General features: G+C 47.5%; 1 pseudogene; it reads left to right on the top strand.

Moving 5' to 3' along the window:
- Window positions 1–4,502: 4,502 nt before the first annotated feature.
- LOC126261159 (5S ribosomal RNA) lies at window positions 4,503–4,620 on the top strand (annotated as a pseudogene).
- The last annotated feature ends 11,221 nt before the right edge of the window (window positions 4,621–15,841 follow it).

Genomic DNA, 15,841 nt, shown 5'->3' with positions numbered 1-15,841 from the left:
CGGCAGAAGTGAATCGACGACAGTTGTTCAGCGTGTTCATACCAACGTTTACTACACCACCTATCAGGAGGTTTAACACCATACTTCGTTCGAAATGCACGCATCCAGCAAGCATTTGTTCGCAGCCCGTGACAGAGCACTTCATCACTGGCCTCCAAGAAGCCCTGATCTTACTCCCTGCGATTTTTTCTTATGGGGGTATGTTAAGGATATGGTGTTTCGGCCACCTCTCCCAGCCACCATTGATGATTTGAAACGATAAATAACAGCAGCTATCCAAACTGTTACGCCTGATATGCTACAGAGAGTGTGGAACGAGTTGGAGTATCGGGTTGATATTGCTCGTGTGTCTGGAGGGGGCCATATTGAACATCTCTGAACTTGTTTTTGAGTGAAAAAAAACCTTTTTAAATACTCTTTGTAATGATGTATAACAGAAGGTTATATTATGTTTCTTTCATTAAATACACATTTTTAAAGTTGTGGTATTCTTTTTGAATCACCCTGTATTTTGAGACGTGCTTAATTTTAATTGACGTGGTGCACTCATCCGTGAGGTACGTGAAGTTTGCCGCTTACGTCAGGGGCAGAGGGGTATGCAAAGCGGCCACTGCAGGGTTAACAGAAGCGAGAGGGGGCGTACTTTATTTTTTTGTCTTCCAGTGCGAGCAACTCATGAGCGTGACAACTAGCACCGATCAGCTGTTAATGGTATAAATGTCAAACGAAGTAATGTTGATTCGTGAACGCGCCGTATAAAGACAGTCATCATTAAATGTAGTACACGTTTGTAGGAAGTAATATGAAACAAAATTAAGGCTGTTTTAATACAATGCAACTAGTAGAAGAATAATGAGATTCAAAATATTTAGTGTGATCGTGTCTCATATTTCAGTTACTGTTATTAATTAATGTAACGTACTAATTATGTAGGTTACCAATTAATAGTAAGATTGTGAGAGAAGGTGTGGTAAGGTGGCCAGACAGGAGAAGTGGTTACTGCAGTTTTTCTTTTTTTCCTTTTTGCCTTGAACAGCTCCGCTTCCTGCCGACAAGTGGTGAGAATGGTTCTAATGTACAGCGCTATTGAAACTTCCTGGCAGATTAAACCCGTGTGCCGGACCGAGACTCGAACTCGGGACCTTTGCCTTTCGCAGGGAAAGTGCTCTACCATCATATCAGCGCACACTCCGCTGCAGAGTGAAAATCTCATTCTGGAAACATCCCCTAGGCTGTGGCTAAGCCATGTTTCCACAATATCCTTTCTTTTAGGAGTGCTAGTCCTGCAAGGTTCGCAGGAGAGTTTCTGTAAAGTCTGGAAGGTACGAGACGAGGTACTGGCAGATGTAAAGCTGTGAGGACGGGGCGTGAGTCGTGCTTTGGTGGCTCAGATGGTGCCGGCACGGTAACTCAGAGTGTTCGGTCAGAGAGCTGGTTGGCCTCTGTAACAAAAAGCTGAGTGGAAGGATCAACCACCGAACTTGAGCAGGATGTCTTGCGACGTCGGCAACGACCAAACACAACGATCAATAACGAACAAAATGCAAAAAGGCAAAGGTCCCGAGTTCGAGTCTCGGTTCGGCGCACAGTTTTAATCTGCCAGGAAGTTTCCTATAAGCGCACACTCCGCTGCAGAGTGAAAACCTCATTCTGGATACATCGCTATTGTGCTGAATGAGACTGAATTTTTAGTATTCTTGTTACCTCACTCGCGTGAAGAGTAATCGTATTTTATCATATCAATGTTTAATCAATGTCTTTTGGCCTACAGATGTTGTTCCTTGTTGTTTCTCTCTGTCTGACAGTTTCACTTCTGAACCACTAATGCCGACACGACGTCCTATCGGGAAAAGTGGCCACGCTACTCGTCGGGAAAAGTGGCCAACGTGTTCATCCCAGTAAGAGAAAGTTACCATCCGCCGTTCTATGCCTATGTGACAATTCTGAATTGATAAAGTCACAGTATTTGAAAGGGTCTCTCCTCTGTTATATTTGGTCTAACACGTAAGTCCGGCCCCGCGGAGTGGCCGCGCGGTTTGAGACGCCATGTTACGGACTGCGCAGCCCCTGCCGCTGAAGGTTCCAGTCCTCCCTTGGGCATGGGTGTGTGTGTTTGTCTTAGTATAAGTTAGTTTAAGTAGTGTGTAAGTCTAGGGACCGATGACCTCAGCAGTTTGGTCCCTTAAGAATTCACACACATTCGCCGCTCGGGATTAGCCGAGCGGCCTGAGGCGCTGCAGTCATGGACTGTGCGGCTGTTCCCGGCGGAGGTTCGAGTCCTCCCTCGGGCAGGGGTGTGTGTGTTTGTCCTTAGGATAATTTAGGTTAAGTAATGTGTAAGCTTAAGGACTGATGACCTTAGCAGTTAAGTCCTATAAAATTTCGCACACATCTGAACATCGCACACATTAGAACATTTTGAACAAAAGTCCGACTCAAAACGGTCTGTTGCAGCCGCCTGATATTCTTCCAGGCACCAGGGCGTGAAGACGCCTAGAAAATGTGCCACAAGGACGTGTGATACGATGTTCAAGTGCTAAACTTCTATCAGTAACAATACTTTCGGGAAATTTGAATTTATCTTTGAGTGGCCACTTTACTGCCCGTCTCCCTCTTCCTCCTGCTATGCGGCCCGAGGTGTGATCCTACATTGTCAGTATTCTCTCTTAATCAAAAAAGTTCGATGCCCACTGACCTAAGCGGTTTCGATCATGAGAACAACGTCTTTAAAAATGCACGCAAAATCTCAGGATACTTTTGGATCAGGATCTTAAAGCATTAACTGCTAACCCACACTGTTTACACGGGTTCAAACAAATTTTGTAAAAAAAAAAAAAAAAAAAAAAAAAGAAAAAAAGAAATTCGCTCCGTGTAGCATATAAACTATATTTATGTGTCACCCATCCTATAATATTCACTGCAACTTAATCATGGCTTAATGAATAGGATCAAGTTAATTTTAGCCAACGGCCTCGCCGCAGTGGTAACACCGGTTCCCGTCAGATCACCGAAGTTAAGCACTGTCTGGCGGGGCTAGCACTTGGATGGGTGACCATCCGGTCTGCCGAGCGCTGTTGACAAGCGGGGTGCATTCTGCCCTTGTAAGGCAAACTGAGGAGCTACTTGATTGAGAAGCAGCGGCGCCGGTCTCGTAAACTAACATGCGGCCGGGAGAGCGGCGTGCTGACCACATGCCCCTCCATATCCGCATGCAGTGACGCCCATGGCCCGAGGATGACACGGCGACCGGTCGGTGCCGTTGGGCATTCATGGCCTGTGTGGGAGGAGCTTCTTTTCTTGTTTTGAGTTCAAGTTGATTTTAAGATGAAACTTCCTGGCAGATTAAAACTGTGTGCCGGACCGAGACTCCAACTCGGGACCTTTGCCTTTCGCGGGCAAGTGCTCTACCAGCTGAGCTATCCAAGCACGACTCACGCCCCGTCCTCACAGCTTTACTTCCGCCAGTACCTCACCTCCTACCTTCCAAACTTAGGAAGGAGGCGAGGTACTGGCGGAAGTAAAGCTGTGAGGACGGGGCGTGAGTCGTGCTTGGGTAGCTCAGCTGGTAGAGCACTTGCCCGCGAAAGGCAAAGGTCCCGAGTTCGAGTCTCGGTCCGGCACACAGTTTTAATCTGCCAGGAAGTTTCATATCAGCGCACACTCCGCTGCAGAGTGAAAATCTCGTTCTGATTTTAAGATGTCTGCCAAATAACAATAAACGCCTTAAAGCCAAACTAAAAAAGGCACAAGCGTTGATCTCACGAGTTACAACAGTGAGAGAGTATTGCGTTGTAGACTTGGACTACGTTTCCGCTGAACGGCAGAGTTCACTTGGGGCTTTCAGCAGAGCAGGAGGTGCCACTTTCGCTGACCAGTTTCGTAGCAAATGATGTTCGGTAAAACTTCACACGGGGTGGCTTCTCTCTTCATCAACGCAACAACAGCTTATACAGATAAACTTAAGTCGCTGAGAGCTGATTACACTGCTTAGTGGAATGCAAAAAAATTAATATGTGTAGCCTCACCGCCAGATGATATCGTGCTGTTATAAACACTAAGATAAGAGCATAACAAGTTGTTTGGAATGCACAGCGTGTTACACTGAGAAGCTAACGCGCCTCAGCCTCTGCCTCCCAATCTCTGATACTCACTTCAAGAAATGTGGAAGTCACTAAACAAACCATAAGCATAAACTTCCTGTCAGCGTCGATATTCATCAGAACGCTATATTAGAGCTGAGGTACTGTGACTTCCTGCGTCGTAAAAGAGCGTTAACGGCTCGGTTAGTCTTCCAGATGGCCGCTGAAACTGTATGCGTGCGCGCGAGCGTTTGTGTGTGTGTGTGTGTGTACGATGAGCGCAATTGCATGCCAGCAACGGGAAAGACTTCCGTTGACCTAACCTACAATCCAGACCGTTAGTTTTGGCATTGGCACAGAGGTCAACGACTCCGTAGTGCTCATCACTGCGGTAATTATTTCTCTACATACAGAACGCTGTATGGCAACGGCCTTGCCGCAGTGGATACACCGGTTCTCGTCAGATCACTGAAGTTAAGCGCTGTCGGGCGTGGCCGGCACTTGGATGGGTGACCACACTGGCCGCCATGCGCTGTTGCCATTTTTCGAGGTGCACTCAGCCTCGTGATGCCAACTGAGGAGCTACTCGACCAAGTATTTGTGGCTCCGGGCAAAGAAAACCATCATAACGACCGGGAGAGCGGTGTGCTGACCACACGCCCCTCCTATCCGCATCCTCACTGATGATGACACGGCGGTCGGATGGTCCCGATGGGCCACTTGTAACCTGAAGACGGAGTGCTAACGCTATATACGTATGTATACTTCTCTATGTCATATGCTACGGTATAAAATTCTGTATCTACTTAACATGGCAGTAAGTTCACTTTATGGTATTTTCACTCGTTAAGTTGTGCGTTCCATTGCCTTGAGTGCCGTGCTTCCACTTAGCACTCATTTTCTGGATAAGACCTGTGAATATTATACGACCACAAATGAAAACTGATGTCAGAATACTGAGAAGCAAATGTTTTCATGTTTTCATTTTTTCCAAGAGAGACTCAACATGACATCGATTAAGCTTGCTTGCTTTGTTAAGAGCACATCCTTTCACAGCTCCAGCTCACGTTGCGACGAAAGTACAGGCGGAAGCTCTTAGACTCTCTACAGGAGAAACAAAATGACAAGAATGTACTGAAGATTTCATAATTAATTCCATGTCTTGGAAAAAGTGACCCTTTTCTTATAATAAATAAACACCATCCAGATCACAACTTTTTATTTACCGACAACCGGTTTCAGTCTTCGCTGCAGATCATCTTTAAATCTGGCGCCGAAAAGTGCCATTTGTCGACGTTGTGTGAAATTAATATAAAAGCCAAGGGTGTGGTGGGAAAAAAAAATCGTACAGTCGCGTAGTCGGGGCCGTACCTAAAGGTGATCTGATTCGCAGACCGAAACCAGATGTCGGTGAATAAAAAGTAGTGTATTTTTTTTTAGTAGTGTACATTGTTAAATTTGCCGAGAACTGCTCGAAGAAATACTGCAACAAATAAATTGAGAAGCTAAGAACGCGTATTCGAGGACGTTATTTCTTTGTCATTTTTAGTCATTGAAAGTTTTAATTGCCTACAATCGCTCTGATATTCCAGTGGACCAGAGTAAACTCTAAAAAACTGCAGAAGAACAATGTTTCTCCTCACCTTGAACGGTCTAACTCTGCGAACAGTTACGTTATACTGCGCTTCGCTGACTTGAAGGGGAAGCGAAGTCAACGTCGCGAATTGTTTAGATATGGTCACAAACGATTCCTTCCCGCTTATCTTTAAAATGTAAGCTTCCACTCCACCTATGTCCTTTCTTTTCCTCTAAATTAATGCTAGGAATCCGTTTGAGAATCTCTATAAAATAACTAGTTTTGTTTTACCACGGTTCATAACTATATAAGTTGCGCCAAACCTTTGGGCTCAAGGTTATACAGGTGGTAAAGGATCCTAAACCGAACACTTTAGCTAAGAATGTAGTATTCGAAATGAATATAAAGTTTAATATTTACCTGACAAATTTAAAGCATTGCAATAACTTAAGCTAATAACAACTGTTTCCAAGTGATGACCATCAGTCACAGAGCTTGTATTGCAACAATAATCCATTGAGCTTAGTTCTGAATAAAAAATCGCCTGCTCACAATGCTTGTACACGGCGTCCGTGGTAGCGATATAGTTGTTGCTCTCAAGTGTGCATGTTGCATCCCTTGAAGTGTGCATTTTATGAGCAAACTGACCGGTGATTATGATGAATCTTCATTCATTCCCGGCATCTCCTCAAATTGCACTGCTGGAACAACTGTTTGTCAACAAACTTGGCCGTCTCTCTGAGACCTGAAAGATCGTGTTTCTACCTGCGCCAGTAACTTTCTTCCAATTATGATTAAGCCTGCTGCGGAACTTCCTTCTGTAGATGGGTCCTGCTTTTCGGGCACTGTACCCTTCTGGACCATACATTAAATTAATACCTGCAAGTTCCTATAATGAATAATGCTCCACCTTCGAGAACCCCTCACGGAACTGCAAAGAGTGAGGTACTCCACTGCGGACATACACTCCTGGAAATGGAAAAAAGAACACATTGACACCGGTGTGTCAGACCCACCATACTTGCTCCGGACACTGCGAGAGGGCTGTACAAGCAATGATCACACGCACGGCACAGCGGACACACCAGGAACCGCGGTGTTGGCCGTCGAATGGCGCTAGCTGCGCAGCATTTGTGCACCGCCGCCGTCAGTGTCAGCCAGTTTGCCGTGGCATACGGAGCTCCATCGCAGTCTTTAACACTGGTAGCATGCCGCGACAGCGTGGACGTGAACCGTATGTGCAGTTGACGGACTTTGAGCGAGGGCGTATAGTGGGCATGCGGGAGGCCGGGTGGACGTACCGCCGAATTGCTCAACACGTGGGGCGTGAGGTCTCCACAGTACATCGATGTTGTCGCCAGTGGTCGGCGGAAGGTGCACGTGCCCGTCGACCTGGGACCGGACCGCAGCGACGCACGGATGCACGCCAAGACCGTAGGATCCTACGCAGTGCCGTAGGGGACCGCACCGCCACTTCCCAGCAAATTAGGGACACTGTTGCTCCTGGGGTATCGGCGAGGACCATTCGCAACCGTCTCCATGAAGCTGGGCTACGGTCCCGCACACCGTTAGGCCGTCTTCCGCTCACGCCCCAACATCGTGCAGCCCGCCTCCAGTGGTGTCGCGACAGGCGTGAATGGAGGGACGAATGGAGACGTGTCGTCTTCAGCGATGAGAGTCGCTTCTGCCTTGGTGCCAATGATGGTCGTATGCGTGTTTGGCGCCGTGCAGGTGAGCGCCACAATCAGGACTGCATACGACCGAGGCACACAGGGCCAACACCTGGCATCATGGTGTGGGGAGCGATCTCCTACACTGGCCGTACACAACTGGTGATCGTCGAGGGGACACTGAATAGTGCACGGTACATCCAAACCGTCATCGAACCCATCGTTCTACCATTCCTAGACCGGCAAGGGAACTTGCTGTTCCAACAGGACAATGCACGTCCGCATGTATCCCGTGCCACCCAACGTGCTCTAGAAGGTGTAAGTCAACTACCCTGGCCAGCAAGATCTCCGGATCTGTCCCCCATTGAGCATGTTTGGGACTGGATGAAGCGTCGTCTCACGCAATCTGCACGTCCAGCACGAACGCTGGTCCAACTGAGGCGCCAGGTGGAAATGGCATGGCAAGCCGTTCCACAGGACTACATCCAGCATCTCTACGATCGTCTCCATGGGAGAATAGCAGCCTGCATTGCTGCGAAAGGTGGATATATACTGTACTAGTGCCGACATTGTGCATGCTCTGTTGCCTGTGTCTATGTGCCTGTGGTTCTGTCAGTGTGATCATGTGATGTATCTGACCCCAGGAATGTGTCAATAAAGTTTCCCCTTCCTGGGACAATGAATTCACGGTGTTCTTATTTCAATTTCCAGGAGTGTATTATATAAGACAATGTATATTTTTTTAGGTTGTCTATTCAGAGAAACATTAGCGGTTTACTAACACGTGCCCCATTTGCATTGTGCATACAAGACTTCTTACTGCCTAAGAGAGTAATTTGGGTCAGCTGGTTCCAAAACTCAAAATTCTCAATTTACGGTCCTCTACAGTCTCTTGGGACACGTTGCGTACGTGTCTTGTTTTAGAACGTTGATCAGTGACCTGCAGTTAAAGCTGAATCCTCGCATTGGTGTACACCCAGATTCAGTGTGGTCTAGAGGGATCTCCATAGACGTACACTATGTGATCAAAAGTATCCGGACACCTGGCTGAAAATGACTTACAAGTTCGTGGCGCCCTCTATCGGTAATGCTGGAATTCAGTATGATGTTGGCCCACCCTTATTAGACTTGATGACAGCTTCCACTCTCGCAGGTATACGTTCAATCAGGTGCTGGAGCGCTTCTTGGGAATGGCAGGCCATTTTTCACGGAGTGCTGCCTGAAGAGAGCTATCGATGTCGGTCAGTGAGGCCTGGTAAGAAGTAGGTCTTCAAAAACATCCCAAAGGTGTTCTATAGGATTCGGGTCAGGACTCTGCGCAGGCCAGTCCCTTACAGGGATGTTATTGTCGTGTAACCACTCCGCCACAGGCCGTGCATTATGAACAGGTGCTCGATCGTGTTCAAAGATGCAATCGCCATCCCCGAATATCTCTTCAACAATGGGAAGCAAGAGGGTGCTTAAAACATCAATGTAGGCCTGTGCTGTGAAGGTGCCATGCAAAACAATTAGGGGTGTACGCCCCCTCTATGAAAAACACAACCACACCATAACGCCACCTCTGGCAGATGATATTCACCGGGCATTCAACATACCCACACCCTGCCATCGGATCGCCACATTGTGTACCGTGATACGTCACTCCACACAACGTTTTTCCACTGTTCAGTAGTCCAATGTTTACGCTCCTTACACCAAGCGAGGCGTCGTTTGGCATTTACCGGCGTGATGTGTGGCGTATGAGCAGTCGCTCGACCATGAAATCCAAGTTTTCTCGCCTCCCGCCTAACTGCCATAGTACTTGCAGTGGATCCTGATGCAGTCTGGAATTCCTGTGTGACGGTCTGGATAGACGTCTGCCTATTACACATTACGACCCTCTTCAACTGTCGGCGGTCCCTGTCAGTCAACAGACGAGGTCGGCCTGTACGCTTTTGTGCTGTACGTGTCGCTTCACTTTTCCACTCCACCATCACGTCGGAAACAGTGGACCCAGGGAAGTTTAGGAGTGTGGAGATCTCGCGTACAGACGTATGACACAAGTGACACTCAATCACCTGACCACGTTCGAAGTCCGTGAGTTCCGCCGGGCGCCCCATTCTGCTCTCTCACGATGTCTAATGACTCCTGAGGTCGCTGATATGGAGTACCTGTGAGTAGGTGTCATTCAGAATTGAAAAATGTATGTTTTTGGGGATGTCCGGATGCTTTTGATCACATAGTGTATGGCTCTGAGCACTATGGGACTTAACATCTGAGGTCATCAGTCCCCTAGAACTTAGAAGTACTTAAACCTAACTAACCTAAGGACATCATACACATCCAGGATTCGAACCGCGCGACCGGCAGACTGTAGCGCGTAGAACCGCTCGGCCACACCGGCCGGCCGGCAATAACATTGTTCGCCCAAAATACAGAAATACGTCCGATCACATTAGAGGCATGCTTACTACTACCACTTTAGTCTGCAGTAATAACCGTATTCCAAAGGGTTTACAGTTTTTCTTCACAAAATAAATCGAGAAATAAACATAGTAAGGAATACAGGATTCTGTAATTAATAATAGAAATGTTAAGTATGCTAAATAATTCGTAAATGCAAATGCTTCTAAAAAAATAATTTTAACTGCACATTCCGAGATGGTCAGAATAAAGTAATTCCTTTTCATAAATTTTAGCTCGAAATATAACATATTGTGTGTGAAATTATATGAAAGTTTTCAGAAAAGCAGCTAATATTGACCTGAATGAGATTTTCACTCTGCAGCGGAGTGTGCGCTGATATGAAACTTCCTGACAGATTAAAACTGTGTGCCGGACCGAGACTCGAACTCGGGACCTTTGCCTTTCGCAGGCAAGTGCTCTACCAACTAAGCTACCCAAGCACGACTCGCGACCCGTCCTCACAGCTTCAATTCTGCCAGTACCTCGTCTCTTACCTTCCAAACTTCACAGAAGCCCTCCTGCGAACAGGTCACGAGTTCGAGTCTTGGTCCGGCACACAGTTTTAATCTGTCAGGAAGTTTCAATACTGACCTGTTCAGAATTCGAAAAATAGTACTGGTGTCGACAACTGCTGTTGAGGAAAAGTAATAGTAGAGAAGTATGTGCCGTTACAGTGTCGAGTTCTGTGTGCTGGTAAGTCTCGGATCCAGTAACAATTCTGGTCTGGTAGTCAGCTAGCTCGTATTTTGTTCACTAAACGACAGTGCTGGACTCTATCGAACACCTTCCGGAAGTCGAGGAACGCGTCCTTTGCCTGCGGCGCCCTGGATCTCGAGGACGGGCAGAGCAACGTGTGGCGCGTCGCTGCTTGGACTGACGCCCCTCCCCCAGCGCCGCGCGCGGCTGTCGGTCCCCTGCTTGTCGGCCTTGCAGGGGCGCCGGCAGGTGCGGCCTGCTGCAGAGCCGCGGCGAGTCGGCCAGCGGGCAGCGCAGGTGTGGTGGGTCGGCGGCGCGCAGAGCAGAGGCCGCGGAGCCTGTGGGCGCCCGCGCTCTGAGTTACCGCTAGGCGGCCGGGCGCCAGCCCCAGCCCCAGCGTGGGGTCACGCCGGGTCGCCGCGGGTCGCGCCGTTCCTTCACTTGCGTATCGCGAGCAGCTGCCTCGCCAGAACCCTGTGCGCGTGTCCCGGTCTGACACGGGGACGCCACGGCGTTCGGAGAACGGATTCACTTCAAACTCCGTACACTTCAGTAGTCCACGAGGACAAGATAATGTGCACGTAGTATGGCGTGCTAGTTTGGTGATTTCGTGAAAATCGCGAGGGAAGTTTTACGCGTCAGTAATGTACTGCTGCGTTACGGCCCCGAGCGCGAGCTGGCGGCGGGTATGCGGTTAGCGTTCAGGCTCCATAATCGGTCGCTCCCTCGATCGACACCCGCTCGTGTTTATTTTATTTATTTTTTATTTATATTATTTTCAAAACTAGTTACACATATTAGCTTTCAAAGTTAATATGATGAAAAGAAACCTGTATTTGCATGAACTTTCATTGTATTTCTAGTGTTATTCGACTGTTTGCTAAATTTTATTATCACAACAAATGTTAATATTTACGATACCACTATCGACGAGCAAACGACCAAACCCATAAAGTTTCCCTCAAAATGTGTGCCTGTCGTCATTTTCCAAAATCCCTTATATCCGTAATGGTGTAAGGTTATGTTATGTTAACCGGGGACCTAAATTCAAATGGGTCTGAGCACTATGGGACTTAACATCTTAGGTCATCAGTCCCCTAGAACTTAGAACTACTTAAACCTAACTAACCTAAGGACATCAGACACATCCATGCCCGAGGCAGGATTCGAACCTGCGACCGTAGCAGTCCCACGGTTCCGGACTGCAGCGCCTAGAACCGCAAGATCACCGCGGCCGGCACTAACCGGGGACCTAGAAACGACGGAGAGGCTCCGTCCCCGCCGCAACCGCAGTGGTCCACAACCCCACGACGACTACCGCAGTCCACTTCACCCCTCCGCCGCGCCACACCGAACCCAGCGCTATTGCGCGGTTCGGCCCCCGGTGGACCTCTCCAGGGAACGTCTCACACCAGACGAGTGTAACCCCTATGTTTGCGTGGTAGAGTAATGGTGGTGTACGCGTACATGGAGAACTTGTTTGCGCAGCAATCGCCGAGGCGGAATAAGAAGAACCAGCCCGCATTTGCCGAGGCAGATGGAAAACCGCCTAAAAACCATCGACAGACTGGCCGGCTCACCGGACCTCGACACAAATCAGCCGGGCGGATTCGTGCCGGGGAGCAGGCGCTCCTTCCCGCCCGGAAAGCCGTGCGTTAGACCGCACGGCCAACCGGGCTGGTGTAATGTACTGGAACTGCTTTGAACCTGGCCGCTTCGACGTGCAGGCGCAGGTTTCGGGGACTAGAAAAAAATGGTTCAAATGGCTCTCAGCACTATGGGACTTAACATCTATGGTCATCAGTCCCCTAGAACTTAGAACTACTTAAACCTAACTAACCTAAGGACACCACACAACAGCCAGTCATCACGAGGCAGAGATAATCCCTGACCCCGCCGGGAATCGAACCCGGGAACCCGGGCGCGGAAAGCGAGAACGCTACCGCACGACCTCGGGGACTAGACAGGCTTGGAAAGCTAAAGTCAAACATCGATGGTTCAATCCCGTCTCCAGCCATCCTGATTTAGGTTTTCCGTGATTTCCCTAAATCGTTTCAGGCAAATGCCGGGATGGTTCCTTTGAAAGGGCACGGCCGCTTTCCTTCCCCATCCTTCCCTAACCCGAGCTTGCGCTCCGTCTCTAATGACCTCGTTGTCGACGGGACGTTAAACAACACTACACTAACCTAACCTCAAACATCGATAAATAAAGGTGTAAATAACTTTATTCAGTAGTACAATGAGTTACAATGAAACAGAATATGACGCTAATGTACGAATAATCGTCGGATGTGCTTTTGACATTACACGTTGCAGGATGATACTTTTCCATACAGACGCCGAAAACATGAATGAATATGTGGAATGATTCAGTTTTCCCGCGTGCACAACAAATTTAAGATATTTTAAGGAAAAACAAAGCTGTTCGACAATTCCCAAAAATTTTTCTTTCTTCCGACAGTTTGCAACCAAACCAGGCGTAACGCAACATTTGCATAAATATCGATGCCCAAAATTGACGGTGTGCGATTGAATGCATTTTAATAACATCTTCATGAGAAGCAATTTTTCGTTCGTTTTCAAGCAAGTGTCAATAAGTTTGAAGGCGCTTGATAAAGCTTGAACTTGCCTACACAGACAAAAGTCGCGTGATATTTGTTGTAATGACAAAAATTAGTAAACAGTCAAATACATCGGAAATTCAAGAGAAGTTCATGCAAACACACCTGTCATTTCATCATGCTACATTTCAAATGTAATATGTCCGAGATAATACGACTAGCGTTGAAAATGTATAAATTAAAAAAAATTATGTGAACAGAACTCAATCCAGCGAGCGACCGATTAAGGAGCTGGAACGCTAAGCTAATGACGGCCGCCAGGGTCGCAAAGCACCGGTACATCAATGAAGCGTAGAACTTCTCGAAACGGCCTCTGCAGTACGCCTTACTTCTTGCAAATTATATTGTCCTAATGGACTATCAAAAGTGCACAAAGTGTGAAGTAAATCCGTCATCCGAACGTCGCGGCCTCCTCTTCTCACAAGGGAACCTCCCCATCGCACCCCCCTCAGATTTAGTTATAAGTTGGTGCAGTGGATAGGCCTTGAAAAACTGAACACAGATCAATCGAGAAAACAGGAAGAAGTTGTGTGGAACTATGAAAAAATAAGCAAAATATACAAACCGAGTAGTCTATGTGCAAGATAAGCATAATCAAGGATAAATTGAGCTCAGGAGCGCCGTGGTCCCGTGTTTAGCGTGAGCAGCTGCAGAACAAGAGGTCCTAGGTTCAAGTCCCCCTTCGAGCAAAAAGATTAATTTTTTATTTTCAGAAAAACCGAGTTCAGGCACTCACACATAATCAACTTCGCTCTCCAAAATTCCAGGACATGTTCAGATTTGCTTGGACATAGGCAGGATTTGACGGTCTACGCACGGAAAAATTTGAAACATGTTTTGACAGAGCACAGGGGAAAGTGAGCGACTGCGAAACTGTTGGATTCATTTGTTGCAGTTTATGTGACAAACTCTTATGTTTTCATCACTTTTTTGGGAGTAATTATCACATCCACAAGAAAACCTAAATCGGGCAACGTAGAAGAATGTTTTTACCCATTCGCCAAGTGTACAAGTTAGGTGGGTCGACAACATATTCCTGTCATGTAACGCACATGCCGTCACCAGTGTCGTATAGAATATATCAGACGTGTTTTCCTGTGAAGGAATCGGTTGACCTATGACCTTGCGATCAAATGTTTTCGGTTCCCATTGCAGAGGCACGTCCTTTCGTCTACTAATCGCACGGTTTTGCGGTGCGGTCGCAAAACACAGACACTAAACTTATTACAGTGAACAGAGACGTCAATGAACGAATGGACAGAACATAACTTTGCCAAAATAAAGAAAAGCTTTTCGCTGGAGGCGAGACTTGAACCAAGGACCTCTCGTTCCGCAGCTGCTCACGCTAACCACGGGACCACGGCGCTCCTGAGCTGAGATTATCCTTGATGTTGCCTATGTTCGCATGGACTACTCAGTTTGTATATTTTGCTTATTTTTTCATAGTTCCACACAACTTCTTCCTGTTTTTTCGATTGATGTGTGTTCAGTTTTTCAAGGCCTATCCACTGTGCCAACTTATAACTAAATCTGAGGGGGGTGCGATGGGGAGGTTCCCTTGTCAGCACGAGGTCAGCTGTCGCAGGCGTGGTGAGCGTCGCAAGCGGCACGCCAGCGACCAGCTCTGTCCCCTCTGCTGTTCCATCGTATCATGGAAACCACCACAGGGGATCTACGTAAATACTACATAGTCCGTAGGCGCTACCTATTACGTTAGAAAAAACGGGATTTTTCTGGGGCCCATACCTGGCGTTCTATGGGTGTCAGAAAGGCAGGGTCAAGTGGTCGATACTTGCCACGTCAGAAGCGACTATGCTACCGATGTGTAAATGTAATCATTTTATGTACTCCATATGCCCTGCTGCAACAATAAATCGTGAGTGACTTGGAAACCCCAAAAAACGGTGTACTAATTTTTTTCCCGTACTGTATTTGCGTTGCCTACGTCATTCAGAGAACCCCTCATCAAATTCTGCATCAGTTATACAGGGTGTTTCAAAAATGACCGGTATATTTGAAACGGCAATAAAAACTAAACGAGCAGCGATAGAAATACACCGTTTGTTGCAATATGCTTGGGACAACAGTACATTTTCAGGCGGACAAACTTTCGAAATTACAGTAGTTACAATTTTCAACAACAGATGGCGCTGCAAGTGATGTGAAAGATATAGACGACAACGCAGTCTGTGGGTGCACCATTCTGTACGTCGTCTTTCTGCTGTAAGCGTGTGCTGTTCACAACGTGCAAGTGTGCTGTAGACAACATGGTTTATTCCTTAGAACAGAGGATTTTTCTGGTGTTGGAATTCCACCGCCTAGAACACAGTGTTGTTGCAACAAGACGAAGTTTTCAACGGAGGTTTAATGTAACCAAAGGACCGAAAAGCGATACAATAAAGGATCTGTTTGAAAAATTTCAACGAACTGGGAACGTGACGGATGAACGTGCTGGAAAGGTAGGGCGACCGCGTACGGCAACCACAGAGGGCAACGCGCAGCTAGTGCAGCAGGTGATCCGACAGCGGCCTCGGGTTTCCGTTCGCCGTGTTGCAGCTGCCGTCCAAATGACGCCAACGTCCACGTATCGTCTCATGCGCCAGAGTTTACACCTCTATCCATACAAAATTCAAACGCGGCAACCCCTCAGCGCCGCTACCATTGCTGCACGAGAGACATTCGCTAACGATATAGTGCACAGGATTGATGACGGCGATATGCATGTGGGCAGCATTTGGTTTACTGACGAAGCTT

Source organism: Schistocerca nitens, chromosome 5 (genome assembly GCF_023898315.1).
Source record: "Schistocerca nitens isolate TAMUIC-IGC-003100 chromosome 5, iqSchNite1.1, whole genome shotgun sequence".
Taxonomy (NCBI): domain Eukaryota; kingdom Metazoa; phylum Arthropoda; class Insecta; order Orthoptera; family Acrididae; genus Schistocerca; species Schistocerca nitens.
Note: the sequence above shows the minus strand (reverse complement) of the source record. Positions and strands in the feature narration are given on the sequence as shown.